The 15,385-nt window shown below is 44.7% G+C and overlaps 1 protein-coding gene across 1 annotated transcript in view; it reads right to left on the minus strand.

Annotated features, from left to right (window-relative positions):
• Positions 1-15,385, minus strand: part of OSBP2 (oxysterol binding protein 2) — a 128,252-nt gene that overhangs the window by 25,873 nt on the left and 86,994 nt on the right. The window lies entirely within an intron of this gene.

Genomic DNA, 15,385 nt, shown 5'->3' on the forward strand with positions numbered 1-15,385 from the left:
GCGAAACACAGAGTACCATGAATATGGTAACCCCACCTCTCTTATCAGCATCCCTCTCCCGATCAGTTCAAAAGCATTCTATTGAAAAACTCAGCAATTCTCCTGCTGTCCCTTTGCAATTCCAAACATGCAATCTTAGAATGCTAAGTGGAATAAATCACGCACATTTAGCCTGCGTGCTTTACACTATAAATATATCCACACCACCTGGGGTCATCTTAGTGCAGGGTTTTGATCTGTGGGGCACAGAGAACACATCAACCTAGGAACAGGCTCAGATCTCAAATATACAAAGCTGACTCTTTCCCCACATTCCCTCATCCAACAGCCAAACAGGAGTGGCAGTCCTCTTTCCTTGCTCTTTACTAAATCAAATTCCAGTACAAATAGCTGTCTCCTGGGTAGCAATTAGAGGCAGAGAACAACAAACTGCATCTGTCAGCTTAAAAGCCTTTCCTTTACAGGTACAAAGAAGACAGGACAGGTTCCCGGGGAACCGGCTTGCTGGAATTCAAGGCTGCAAATGTAAGTGAAGAATTTTTGAACAGAATGTACCTGTGACAACTGGTTTCTAAATCATCTGTTTAGAATTCTATTCCATTCTACCCCAGGTACTTTGGTTGTATTTAACATTTAAAAGTCAAGATATTCAACCCACTAACCCCCACCCCCACCCATACAAAGGTATCAGCACATCATAGTCCAAATTTAGCCCCAATTGCTGGATTGTGTAACTGTACCACCTCTGAAAGAAGATCAGTTAAACAAGCCTCTCAGCAAAAGAAGATACACCAAAAAAGTTAATAAAAGGTGAAACTCGTAGCTTTGTCTTCTGATTAGCAAAGGCCTCTGATGCCACTACAATTGAATATTTATCAGCTTTGATGGCTAGGGTTCCCAGTTCGGGGCTGAGAAATTCCTGGAGATTTTGGGGGTGGAGCAAGAGATGAACAAGGTCTGGGGCAGGGAGGGACTTCAGTGGGGTATAATGCCACAGAGTCCACCTTTTACAGCAACCATTTTCTCCAGGGGAGCTGATCTGTTGCCTGGAGATCAGTTGTAATAGCACAGGAGTCTGCAACCTGCTGCTCTCCAGATGTCCACGGACTACAATTCCCATCAGCCCCTGAAGGGCTAATGGGAATTGTAGTCCATGAACATCTGGAGAGCTGCAGGTTGCAGACCCCTGTAATAGCGGGAGATCTCCAGCCACAACCTGTAGCTTAAGAACCCAATTGTCAGCTCTGTTCATCCATTTTGATGAGAGGAGGAGGAGGAGGAGGAGGAGGAGAGGAAGAATTTGGATTTATATCCCCCCTTTCTCTCCTGTAAAGAGACTCAAAGAGCCTTACAATCTCCTTTCCCTCCCCCACCCCCTCAACAAACACCCTGTGACATGGGTGGAGCTCAGAGAGGTCCGAAAAGCTGTGACTGCTAGCCCAAGGTCACCTAGCTGGTGCGTGTTGGAGTGCACAGGTTAATCTAGTTCCCCAGATAAGCCTCCACAGCTCAAGTGGCAGAAGGGGGAATCAAACCTGGTTCTCCAGATTAGAGTGCATCTGCTCTTAAGCACGACTCCACTGCTGCTCCACCTCCTCCAAATGGTCTACCAGCTCAGGCCATCACAGATGCCGCTCATCCGCACGCTCCTGTTCTCTCTGCAGCTGGTAACCAAACATCCAGATGGGGCTGCCTTTTTCTGGACCCTAACCCACACAGACAGGGTCAGACAAATAGGTTTTATGAGGATCCTTTTTGAGTCAGAAGCTTCTCCTAGAACTCTGAAACTGACAGATGAAGTTAATGTTAGTTTGGAGGGACCCATCCTTGGTGTGAGTTTTAGAAAGTAGACTGTAGTCTTGGTTATTGCCACTACAGTTGGGGTTTATCCTGTGCAACTTGAAGAAGGAACAAACAGCAATAGTAAAATGTACATTTTTAGACTCTTTCCACGTTGGCTGTGGGCAAGTAAGTCATGTGTCAGGTGGTCGGGTTCAGAATGATATAGCATTTATGGCTAACAAATGTATGTGTGGGCCATGAGGCTAGCAAACAAACAAAAAATGCTTGTAACTTTTGGATTTATTTGCAAGGTTGCCTTACCCTAGAATGTCTAGGTCCTAGACATTGGGTGTTTTGAAAGAGAACTCTGTTTAATATCTGCCTAAAGATCCCTTGTGCTTTCAAATGTCTCTATCATGAGTACTAATAACTCAGCTTTTTAGTGCTGCTCTGATCTTGCAAGGGGGAGGGGGAATGGGGTTGTAATCTCTGAATTATTGCACACAGACCATAACCAGATTATAAATTATGTCCCATCTCCAGCAGCGCCTTACTTCAGTAATCTCTACTCACGAACCTCCAAAGCCCGTTTGCAATTATCTCCTTTCCTCCAAAGAACCATAACAGTCCTTTTACTGTAAGAGTCTTTAAAAGCCTCTTAAATAAAGCTCTGTAATTACAGGTGATGTTCTGGAATGTCTTATTTGAAAACATTTCTTCCCACACAATTGGGGACAGCGGGTAATTTCCATATTAACGCTCTGCCGAGTTGGGGGCAGGGCAGGGGACGGCTTCTGCTGCAGGCAGACTGGCTTCCAGCAAGGAGAAGAAGCTTTTTCTGGCAGACAGGGGTTGTGTGGTGACAGGGAAGGTCAACACTGCTCTCCCCTGCAGCAGCTACATGTCATGGCAATGGGCAAGCGTTCCCAAACCTGCCAAATTTGCTGGCTCTCTTGTTAACCTGTGCTGGTCCCAGCAATCTGGCATTAGGTACATGGGAGGAAAACGCAGATTCCATGACAAAAGGCACAGGTAAGGCAGAGTGCTAAGAAAAGTGCTCATCCATCCATCCATCCATCTGACCTGCCCTGCCCTGCCTTCCATCTTTGTCAATATTAAAGGCTCCCATTGTGTCATGTTCATTCTCTCATCATCGAGAATTATTGTTTTTAGCAAGGACACCACCAGGCTCTGGGCATTAGCAGCAGCCTGCCTGTGTCCCTGACATCCTCCGCTCCATTTGCCTCAGAAACAGGAAGCTGCAGCTCTCGGAGTGCTGTGCTGCACAGCCAGCTGGCTTGTGTTTTCCCCCTAGTGAAATGCCTTCCTGCGGCCGCTGCTTGTTCAGCTGTCTGATCAGAGAGCTTGCATTCCTCCTTCTTGCCGGTGAGGATCCCAAAGGGAGGACAGTTTTGTGAACGGGTTGGTTAAATTGCTTTTCTGTCTTGGAGCAGCAAGGCAGGAGCTCCAGCCCACTTCTGCACTCCAGGAGGAAGGGGCAGGGTCATTGTGTATCTAAAGAACCTTAGGGGGGCATTTCCCCAAGTCTCCCTTTTATGTGGTCTTTACCTTAAACATGAGAGTGCTGAATAAATAGGAATGAATATGTGAATAAACATACATACAGAATTCTGTTTATTTCTTTCCAAGGTAGAAATCGCTGCCACCAGGCATTTAATTCCAAGCCCTTTTTAAATTTCTTGTAAAGTATTGTGTCCAAGCGCTAAAGCAGTTTTGAAGGTCTGTGTCAGTGATGGCGAACATTTTTGAGACCGAGTGCCAAAATTGCAACCCAAACCCCACTTATTTATCACAAAGTGCCAACCCGGCAATTTAACCTGAGGTTTTAGTTTAGAAAAAAACGGTTGGCTCCCTCTTCCTCTGCCCCACCCACTCGATCAGGGGCCAGCCTGCTCTAGCTTCCAGCAAGTCCCGCACGCACCGCTCTGTGCCTCTCTAGCATCTCTGCCTCCTCTGCGCCCCCCGCCCCTCAGACAACAGCCACCCGGAGCACAGGCACCAGGCCCACCAGCTGAGTCCTCCCTGCTCACAGCAGTGCGCGCACGTTGTGCTCAGTGGCCCAAGCCAGCCTAGATGTGTGTGTGTGGGGTGTGTGTGTGATTTTCTGCCCCCCACAGGACAAACTCTGTGTGAGTGTGCCCACAGCGAGGGCTCCGAGTGCCACCTCTGGCACCCGTGCCATAGGTTCGCCACCACTGGTCTATGTGGTCCTAAGGAAGGAATGCTCAATGAGGTTTTTAAAAGGTGTGGAATATGCTTGGACAGCTGCATTTACTAGTAATTTTTAAATTTGTTTCGACCCAAGTAAAAATTACGGATGGACTTCCACTCGCCAGTTCCTTCCCCAAATGATAGTTAACGGCAAATGAAAGAGCAAAAGAAATCATGATGGATACTGTATTTGAAAAGGACAAGTTGCTCTTCCTGTGGGCAGGCGAGTCGTTGCTGTGTTGCCACAGCAGGCCTTGGGCTTTTGTCTGATTGCTGGAGGCTCTCCTTGGGCTTTCTCCTTCTGTAGGCACTGCGCCAGTCAATGCCCCGTGCAGCTGAGGCCCGCCAGCAGGGGTGCAAAAGGGATGAGCAAATTGCAAAGACCAGCTGCCCAGTCCCTTTCCCATGTATATACAATCTGCCTTGAATGCCTGTGAAAAAGGCAGGCTTGAAAGAACGTAAATAAATCAAAACAATTAAAAAAATATATTTGAGGTTGCCTGTCCCTGTGTTGCGATCTACAGGACTTATGAAGAGTTCTGGAGAACTCCAAACTTTACATGCTGTGTTTTGTGCTCTTGGGGTTGGTTTTGATTAAAGGTATTACATAGGGTTTGTTTTTGAAGTAATTGTTGAAGCAAGGTATTGCAACCAGCTAGGCTTGGTCACTGTCCCACACCAAATTCAACCAGAATATATGAAAATCCTATCCCCTACCAGAGGTTTAAATGGCCATAAAATTAGGAACCTGATGGTGTATCACAATTGACAAGTTCCCCTTCACCCTTCTCTTTTCAGGGAAAGGAGGAACAGAACCCCTAGGACCAATGTTTAACTTCTTGCTGATTCCCCTTCCGAAAGGCAAACAGTCCTGTGTAATTTGTGGGAATGGGGGAAGTTCTGCTCTTCCCTTGCTGATAGCCTACGCTAACACAATTTAATTTCTGCATACTAGTACTTTCCATTGAAAGTACACATCGCTCATCTGATTAACCCTGAACCTTTCTCAAAGGCAGAGCAATCAGCTCTTTATCACATACAAATATAAACTGCCCACCTGTTATGGGATCCATAGTTCCCCGAGTAATCCTAATTTTGGTAAACATCTATTCCTTCCGAGAGCACTGGTGACCACCTCCCACCCACATGCAGCTGCTCGTGCTAACAAGGCTGCCACCCTGCTTAATGCAAACACTGACCGTTTTCAGACTAGATTTCCTGGCAAGAGCTGGCTTCCAGAAGCAAATGAACTGATAACAAGCTCAGCCTGGAGACCTCTCTGTCCAATGGTGCACAAGCACCACTTCTTGGTGCAGAGGATGATTGATAGCAGAAGCAGTACCGGGAAATATAAATTGGGTCAGAACTCATAAAGGGAAACCATAGGTTCAGAAGGGAGTGGGACATGGTGAGGTACAGCAGGGATTAATTAACCAACTATCCAGCTAGCACTATGCTGAGATGACAGCCAAATTAACATAAAGTGTATTTTGTGACGACAACCCATAAACTCTCAACCATAAAATGCATGGGAGAGGAAGCAGCAGTAGACAACATGGTTCTTGGAACAATTAGTATACTGTACCTGTTTTCCAATTGGAAAAGAATAAGAATATGAGATGTAACCTGCAGAGGGTAGCAGTGCTGATCTGCAATTTAGATTGGAGTACAGTAGCCAGTGTCTGACAAAGGGAGCTGTGATACTCAAAAATTCATACTCTAAAACTCTTCTTGGTCTCTCAGGTGGTAGGGGACTTGATTCTGAGCTGTCACTTTGTGCCCAATAGTAGGTTACCAATAACCACAATGCATATACCTCATCACTCATCAAAAGACCCTTCAATCTAATATAAAACCTCTTAGAAAGACATGATAACAATAAATTCCTTCTCCAAGTTAACTCTACACAAGATTAGTGCCAACTGTTGACTGAGCAGATTAACAGACTTGATACTGGCAAGCAGAGTAGTGAAGGAGCATGGTTGAGCAGCAGCAGGTATCTGGAGTTTGGTCTCATATAGGTAAGAATAAAGAATACAGCCAGAACTAACAAGGACCATCTTGCTCTTCCATCACAAGCTGAGGATGGTGTACCCTTCATCCTCCTGGCTCAGCAATGTGTCCCGATTTCAGAAACAGGAGCTCTAGTCCTGGAACTTGTCTTTTCTTCAGTGCAATGGGAAAATATTGCTACCTCCTAAAGAGAAAAATTACCACCATCTACTGCTGCCAGCTCCTTCAGAAAGTCTCAAACTTTGAGCTGACTTATTTTCACAAAGGAAAATGTAAGAGCAGAGTTTAAATACAATGTGTCTGAGATCGGCCAAAGGGCCATAATTCCTAAGTTCAAAAATAGAAAGTCGTTCAGTTTCTAGACAGAAAAGTCTAGCCACACTCTATGCAAAAGCTTTGCTGTTCGAATTGCCGCCTGAGGAGGGGAGAATGAGCTCCAGGGCGCGGAAAGGCAACACAGACTACGACCTTGTGTGGAAAAAAATTTGGCCACAGCCTGTTTATTGGTATACTGGCTGAAGGAAGCAGAGGCACAGCATAGGGGACAGATTTGGCACTGCGCAGCATGTCTACTGTCCCCCAGTAATAACCTTCCCCCAGCCCCATGCATGGGGGGAAAACCAATACCTGGAGCAGCAAGATAGTGGGAGAGCCAACTCACGTGACACATTCCAGGAATCTCTGGCTTCTCCTTATAAGCACTCTGCCAAAAACATTAAAGGAAGCCTGCTCTTTGAATGTGCTTGTCTCATATACTTCCCCTTGGGTGGGCCTGCACAGAACAACAGCTCTTGGCCTACCTGCTAGCACAGCTATTGTGTAATGTTATAATCACAGGAGCTCAGTAAAGCAGGTTGGAAGCAGTTTGAATAAGGAATACAAAATCATGTGACTTGTTAAAAATAAACCACTGCATTATTTTAGATGCAAACAGAGGAACAGGGTCTGGCCATCTGTTAGCAGTTGAAACCGACCACCACATAAACAGACTCCTGAAGAACAAAGCCAGAGGTGTAGCTAGGGAAAATGGAGCCCATGCCAAAATCTGAGCCCCACCCCACCCCCAATACACTGTGTCCAGCCTTCTCTTATAACAGACTTCTCTCTGTGATACATGTCTGAAGATGCCAGTCACAGATGCAGGCGAAACATTAGGAACGAGATCTACCAGACCACAGCCACACAGCCTGTAAAACCCACAACAACCAGTTGAATCTGGTTGTGGAAGCTTTCAACAATACTTTCAATGCTTTTTTAAATTTAGGGAGCCCAGATTATCCCTTTAAATCCACTCCAAAGGGGGTGGATTTAAAGAGAGAACCTGGGAAAAAATTTGAGGGTGCATGTCAGAGGAGCAATGTTTAAGCTAACAGTACCAAAATTTTAGGCTATCTTCAGGAGACTCTCCTGATGAAACCACGCAGGTTTAGTGAAGTTTGGTTCAGGGGGTCCAAAGTTATGGACCCTCAAAAGGGTAGCCCCATCTACTATAAGCTCCCATTGGAAACAGTGGGGGATGGGGACACCCTTTTTGGGGGTCCATAACTTTGGATCCCCTGAATCAACCTTCACCAAACCTCGGTGGTATCAGCAGGAGTCTCTCGGGATGAAACCACCCAGGTCTAGTGAAGTTTGGTTCAGGGGGTCCAAAGTTATGGACTCTCAAAAGGGTAGCCCCATCTACCATTAGCTCCCACTGGAAAAAATGCGGAATGGGAACAACCCATTTGGGGGTCCATAACTTTGGTCCCTCTGAACCAAACTTCACCACACTGGGCGGACATTATCTGGAATGTCACCTGACAATAGCCTGAAATTTTGGTACAGCTAGCCTAAACACTGTGCCCCCTGTTGGCCAACAAAGTAAAATCACTAAAAATACCCCCCCAAAATAGAAATGAGCCCAAATTTTTTTATGCCTCCAATGGTGAGCACCCGGGACATTTGTCCAACGATATCCCCATTCTAGCTACACCTCTGGTTAACGCAAGGGCAGGGGCTCGGGCTTGCCTTACTGTTACGTTGAGTTCTATGGCGCAGTACGAGAATAGGGCTATGCTCATTTTCAGGTTTCAGGATTTTGCCTTAACCCTTGCCCTTGCTTGAACCCCAACACTAACTCTTTATTTTTCTTTAATTTATTCAGTCACAAATTGTTCCCAAAATTGGAACAAAACCCCGAAACCTAAAACTGACCATCGAGCTAATATTGGACTGCACCCTAGAACTCAACGTAACACTAAGGCAAGTCTGAGCCACTGCTCTTGCCTTAACCCTAACTTATTATTTTTTATTCAATGTTTTCAGTCATCAATTGTTCCCAAAACTGTAACAAAAAATAATACCCTGTTTCCCCGAATATAAGACATCCCCTGAAAATAAGATGTAGTAGAGGTTTTGCTGAAGTGCAAAATATAAGGCATACCCCGAAAGTAAGATGTAGCAGTTTGGAAGCATGCCCAACGAACAGAACACAGAAAAATAAGACATCCCCTGAAAATAAGACATAGCACATCTTTGGGAGCAAAAATTAATATAAGACACTGTCGTATATTCGGGGAAACACGGTAGATTAGGGTTTGGGTTAAGGCAAGGGCAGGGGCTCAGGCTTGCCTTAGTGTTACGTTGAGTTCCAAGGCGCAGTCCAATATTAGCGTGATGGTCAGTTTTAGGTATCGAGTTTTTGTTACAAATTCAGGTAACCCTATTTTTGGACTGCGTCCTAGAACTCAATATAACACTAAGGAAAGTCAGAGCCACTGGTCTTGTATTAACCCCAACCCAAACTTATTATTTTAGTTTAATTTTTTCAGTCACAAATTGTTCCCAAAATTGTAATAGATACCCGAAGGATCTGTTTAATCAGTAGTGAACACTGTAAGATTTCTTTTTATACAGTGTTTCTGTGCTGCTGCAGAGATTCCCTGTGCGGGACTCAATTTGCTGAAATTTTCAGACATAGGTTTCCTCTGCTAGCAGCCCATCCGCTTGCTATTGCCACTGCAGGGGATCCAAATGTATTCAGGGGATCCAAATGTATTTTTCTTTTATGTACACTGAGAGCATATGCACCGGAGACAAATTCCTTGTGTGTCCAATCACACTTGGCCAATAAAGATTCTATTCTATTCTATTCTATGCAGCAATTCAGGTCTTTCTATCAAGAGCATAAGATGTCCTGACAAATTTCACAGGCTGGTTACAGCAAACTGATCTGATTTCACAGCTCGTCAGAGATTAACGGAAAAACCATTAGAACTCTGCCAGTTGCTCACACAATTTACAGCGAGTGTCCCAAAGTCATCCCACATTCAATGATGCTACAGAGTATCAATGGTGTGTATTCAGCTATCTCAGAATTTGCAGAATGAGACTTCCCCCTTTCACCAATTTGTTTCTGGGGTCAGATCAACAAGAATGGGTGGCTCACTGGGGGGTTGCAGAAACGGTGGGACTTGTGCCCTTAAGTCCTTGAAACAGTGTGGCTGGAAGCACACTATTGTGTGCCATACCATCATTAGGGAAATCTTGGGAGCCAATGGCAAGTGATGCTATCTAACTGATGGTACAAACATTGCTAAGTACTAAAACACTCGAGTTACAGAGGCACCAAACTTGGTTTCACGATAGCAGCAGTTTTTTTTGCAAGGAGATTAAGTGGAACAGTCTCAGGATTTCCAACATAGGTTGTCAATTTTCAGGGGTACTTTGCTTCCTGAACTAACAGCAAAGATGCATTTGGCGCAGTGACCCTTCTAAGTCCACTGAAGTCAGTGGGTTTTGAAAGGTTTGACACGGCTTAGGATTGTGCTACTAGTGCTCCCATGGGAAATCCAGCACCCAGTGGGAGAAAAATAATTAGATCTCTTCATATGGGATATGAGGAAAACACCAGGTTGCTTCAGATGGTTGATAGAGGGAATCCCTTAAATGATGGCCAATGCAGTCCTCTGCAGAGTTACTTCAGTCTGAGACCATTGAAATCAATAAGCTGATGACTACAGCAAATCTGAGTAGGACTGCGCTGTTGTTCTCACATGAGCTAACATGGCTTAGTGGATAGAATGGCAGACTAGAACCCTGGGTAACAAAAATGTGAATCCCTACTTCTACCATGGAAGACTACTGGATGATCTTGAACCCATCACAAACTCTCAGCCTGGGCTACCTCACAGCATGGTTGTTATGAGAGAATGGAGGAGGTGAGAAGAATGTTCTTGGAAAAAACCCAGCTTGAGTCCCAACTGGGGTGAAAGGTGGGATACAAATAAACAAATTTACCTCCACCTCTGAACTGACTTTCACACAATTCAAGTCACTACGGTTGACCTTTAGAACACTTAAATTGCTTGCATCCTACACACATTAAAAAAAATCAAGTGAGAGATTTTAGACACATTCCACTGAGATCTCTTTAAGATCAGAGAATCCTCTGAAGATTATCAGCCACCTGTATCTCAAGTTTTAACAGCTTTCCAGGTATGCATTTCCTTTCTTCTTGAAGGTCACTAAAGTCAGAGCCCAAACATTTTCAAGACGATATTTCCTAATTCGGGCAAACATTTGGCAACTGTTTTATCATGGCATCAAAGAGCTGGAAGGGGCCATGCAGGCCATCTGGTTCAACCCTCTGCTCAATGCAGGATCAGCCTAAAGCATCCCTGACAAGTATTTGTCCAGCTGCTGCTTGAAGACGGCCAATGCGGGAGAGCTCACTGCCTCTCTAGGCAGCTGATCCTACTGCTGAACTACTCTTACTGTAAAAAAAAATCCTAATGTCCAACTCGTACCTTTCTGCCTGTAATTCATATCCATTATTGAGAGTCCTGTCCTCTGCTGCCAAGAAGAACAATTCCCTGCCCTCTGCTAAGTGACAGCCTTTCAAATACTTAAAGCGAACTATCAAATACCTAAAGCGAGCCTCACCACTTCGTGCACATTTATTATGGAATAGTTACAGACTGGACATGTATCATCATAGCTTTCTTTGAAGGTTGTTTGAGCCTTTTAGCAGATAAAAAGGATTTGTATATATTTATGTATATGTAGAAAACGGGAGATTGTGGGGTGGTTATAACCATTTCATCTCACCATCTGGAGCACAAATAACTATCATTGTGCCCCAAATGATGGGATCTGCCCTGTGGTCAAAACTGCAGCTCTAAACTTTGATTCAATCTCCTACATGCACCTTGGCCAACGATTGACTCTTGCTTTTAAAAATCATCTCTCTCTCTCTCTCTCTCTCTCTGACGTTCAGCATTTTATTTACATACAAATATTTAGGTGATACAGTGCTTATACCTCAATTGGAACCTCCCCACATCTCCACTGCATTGCTTCCACACATCCTTTTTGCCAAATGGAATACCTAAGTTAGATCAGCGTGGTATAGTGGTTAAGAGCTGATGGTCTAATCTGGAGAACCGGGTTTGATTCCCCACTCTTCCACATGAGTGGCAGATTCTTATCTGGTGAACCAGATGGGTTTCCGCACTCCTACAGTCCTGCTGGGTGACCTTGGGCTAGTCCAGGGGTCTGCAACCTGCAGCTCTCCAGATGTTCATAGACCACAAATCCCATCAGCCCCTGCCAGCATGGCCAATTGGCCATGCTGGCAGGGGCTGATGGGAATTGTAGTCCATGAACATCTGGAGAGCCGCAGGTTCCAGACCCCTGGGCTAGTCACAGTTCTTCAGAACTCTCTCAGCCCCACCTACCTCACAAGGTGTCTGTTGTGGGGAGAGGAAGAGAAATGAGTTTGTAAGCCACCTTGAGTCTCCTTTCAGGTGGGATATAAATCCAAACTCCTCTTCTACTTCTTCATCACCACCACCAAACAAATACAGAAGTGAAGATAGTTAATACACACATGAACACATGAGGTTGCCTTATATTGAACCAGACCATTGATCCATCAAGCTCAGAGTTGTTTACTCACACTGGTAGCATCTTTCCAGGGTCTCCGGCAAAGGTCTTTCACATCACCTACTCCCTAATCTTTGTGGCTGGTCGTTGAATGTAATAAAATAGAAGCAAGTACACCCTGATCCTTCTAACTTGAAACATTTGGGATTGAACCTGGACACTGAGCCTCTTCCACTGAGCCACAACCCCTCCACTGAGCAATAATTGTGGTCTCCACAATGCCCAGATGGTTGGGATCTTTGACAATCTTAACTGTGATGCTTGATTTAAGAACTTCTATTCTGTCCCTGTGTGCTGCAAGTCTCCTCAGATGCAATAAAGTCCCTGCCTTATTGTTCTCCACAGAATAAAACAGGTTAGACAGAGTCCCCAGAGAACCCTGAGAATGGTAGTTCTGTAAGGGTACCAGGAACAGAGAATTCTCTGCTACAGTCCCCAAGATTATTTGAGGAGAACCATAACAGTTAACAAACGATTAGTCTGAAGGGTGAGCACAGCAAGAGTGCTCTTTTACCTAATTATTCCAGGCTGACTACACAAATTACTTCGCCTCCTGATCTGTTTGTTTATATTCAATGGTTGAATTAAGGATAAAATCTGGTTAAAATACAACCCTCGCACTGCTAGGGTGTCCCTTAACACAATCATGTTTTTTGTACATTTAACCACCCACCCACACAGATGAAATCCACAGTAGCTTAGAACAACACTTGGATTCCAGAGAGAAAGTAATGTTCATAACATGTAGAGAAATTTTCATTATCCTTTGCAAAAACAATGCTTGTGAGCATGTCACAGAATCATGCTGTGCAGCAACGAAGAAAGGGTGGGGGGAATCAGTAAATCTGGAGCCATCTGTTCATATTTATAGTCTGTTTTCCAAACAGGAAGCTCTACATGAATTGCAATTTTAAAAATTACTAATATAAATAATGCATCTGCTCAAGTGAGGCAAAGTTGGGGTTGCAGTATTGATTTTTTTAAATTCACACATCCAGATTGCTTGAAAATAATGCACATGGGGGCAGTATCCAGTCATGCCATTTGCAGAAGGTATTCTTTCCCACATTTCAGTTCATTGATGGAGCTCTTCATTCTGACCTCTGTGGAAAGATGAGTCCCAGGGCCACAGGATCCCCATGGGAGGAACCAACACATGTGGTGGGGAGGGTGGAGTGCGGAAGGGCAAGGAGCTGAAATTGATCCCCTTTCCTCTTCTGCAAGTGCAGTTCTGCTGAGGGGAGCGGGCAGTTTTATCCCATTGCCCCTCCTCATTACAGCCCACGAACTCTCAGACCATGAATCTAGAAATCCCAGGAATGGTCTTTCCAAGGACCAAAAAGAACTGCAGCAACAAAGAGGAATGTTGGGGAAACAGTGTGTTTTATACATGAAGTGGGTGGGACAGTGCCCAGTAATCTCTAATTATGCACACAGCATCATGCTGTGCATGAGACCCTCCACCCCCCAGAAATTAAAAACAAGCATCCTTATAAGCTCCAAACACCATAGCTCCTGCATTATATACAATACTGCTTAATATTTCCTTGTCCCCCATTTCATTGAGGTCACTGCCAAATAAATATCATTGTTTCTGGTTGTGGTGGGTTTTCCGGGCTGTGTGGCCATGGTCTGGTGGATCTTGTTTCTAACATTTCACCTGCATCTGTGGCTGGCATCTTCAGAGGTGTATCACAGGGGGGAGTCTGTTACACACTGTGTCCAGTGAGAATGGGAATGTTTTAGTGCGGTATAAAATTGTCATTCTCACTGGACACAGTGCGTAACAGACTCCCCCCTGTGATACACCTCTGAAGATGCCAGCCACAGATGCAGGTGAAATGTTAGAAACAAGATCCACCAGACCACGGCCACACAGCCTGGAAAACCCACCACAACCAGTTGAATTCAGCCGTGAAAGCCTTCGACAATATAATGTTGTTTCTGTTTAAATTATGATTTCGTACCTGGGTCTTATCTGATGCCAGTGCTAGATTACTAACTGGTTCTTTTCATGCATGGGAGGAGTTTATAAGTACCTTTAGCTAGACTGAGACTTTTTCTTCAGTTTGACTTTTTGGTACACTGGGAGATACTTCATTTCTCAGCCCGTTTCTCAAACTGGGGCTCTCAGGACCATTAACACAGCCACATGGAATTATCTATGAATCCTTGCGCACAAATCAAGCCACAAGATTATGAGAGAAGAGCTATTGCAGGAGATGCTTCTGAAACAGCCATCTTCCCAGTTTCCAACGTGAATCTATTTTGGGCTGCACAGAAGCTATTGCAGGGGAGCAGGCAGATGTGCTTTATCAGTGCCCCCCCCCCCCTCCTTCAAATGACATATTCAGTAATAGCTGCTAGTTAGGTCGGAGCAAAAGATTGGTTGCAAATTCAAAACGGTGCCAGGTGCCCAAGGCAAGTGCCCAAAACAAGGCTCCTCTCTCTTCCTGGCAGAGACCTATCATTCACACCACCGTTCATTTTCAGGGGAAGGAAAAAGCAACAAGAACTCTAACTGCAAATTTTAAACCAATTCTAGTCAAATTCTCTGAGCTGTACAAATATGCCCAGTTTATCTTATTTTGCATGATTTCTTATTTCTTTGCTGAGGACCCCAGTGAGCTGGCCACTGGTTTCCTTGCAATGAAAACCAACAGTGGATTCATCCAGGAAAGGGCTGCATCGGAACAATGGAGAACTAGGGTGTTGTGTGGTTTCTGGGTGGTATGGCCGTGTTGTAGTAGCATTTTCTCCTGACGTTTCACCTGCCCCGTGGCTGGCATCTTCAGAGGATCTAATGGAGAACTACTGCCAATGTCCAGAGAAATTGCTTTGTTATTTAGAAATATAATGTAGTGGTAGGGGTAAGAAAGGAGTGTGAGTATTGTAATAAAGATTGTGTGCACCCACTAAAATGAACCGTTACCTGCTGGATGTTCTTGGCTCTCTGTCCTGCAGCAAATGCTTTTATTCATGGTGGATGTCATTGTTTCACAACTGCCCCAAGCAGAAAGAATGGATTTACTGAAGGAACACTGGAAAATCTTTATGCTGGCGGAAAGACTTTTTAAAAATCAATCAGCAAAACAAAGCGAGATGTGACAAAAAAGGAAGCACGTTTCTCAGCAAGTCGCAAATTAAGCTGTCAAAGAGAACAGCCCCTCTTGGTACTTGGAACCTGTGAGCTGGATGAGGAGACAGATATTGGTATGGAATGTCTTCTATATGGAGGAATTGCTAAGCCTGCTTATGGATTCTGTTTACTAACAAAGTCTTTCTGGCTGCTTCCCTCCCTGTGCAATTACTGTGTCAGCAGGTGGTTGATGTAACTGGATGATCAACATACAAAATAATCTCTCTCTCACACACACGCACTCTTCAGGAAACGTCAAATTGCAATTTTTAAGGCACATGTGTGCTCTGC

This window comes from Sphaerodactylus townsendi, linkage group LG13 (genome assembly GCF_021028975.2).
Source record: "Sphaerodactylus townsendi isolate TG3544 linkage group LG13, MPM_Stown_v2.3, whole genome shotgun sequence".
NCBI classification, from domain to species: Eukaryota; Metazoa; Chordata; class Lepidosauria; order Squamata; family Sphaerodactylidae; genus Sphaerodactylus; species Sphaerodactylus townsendi.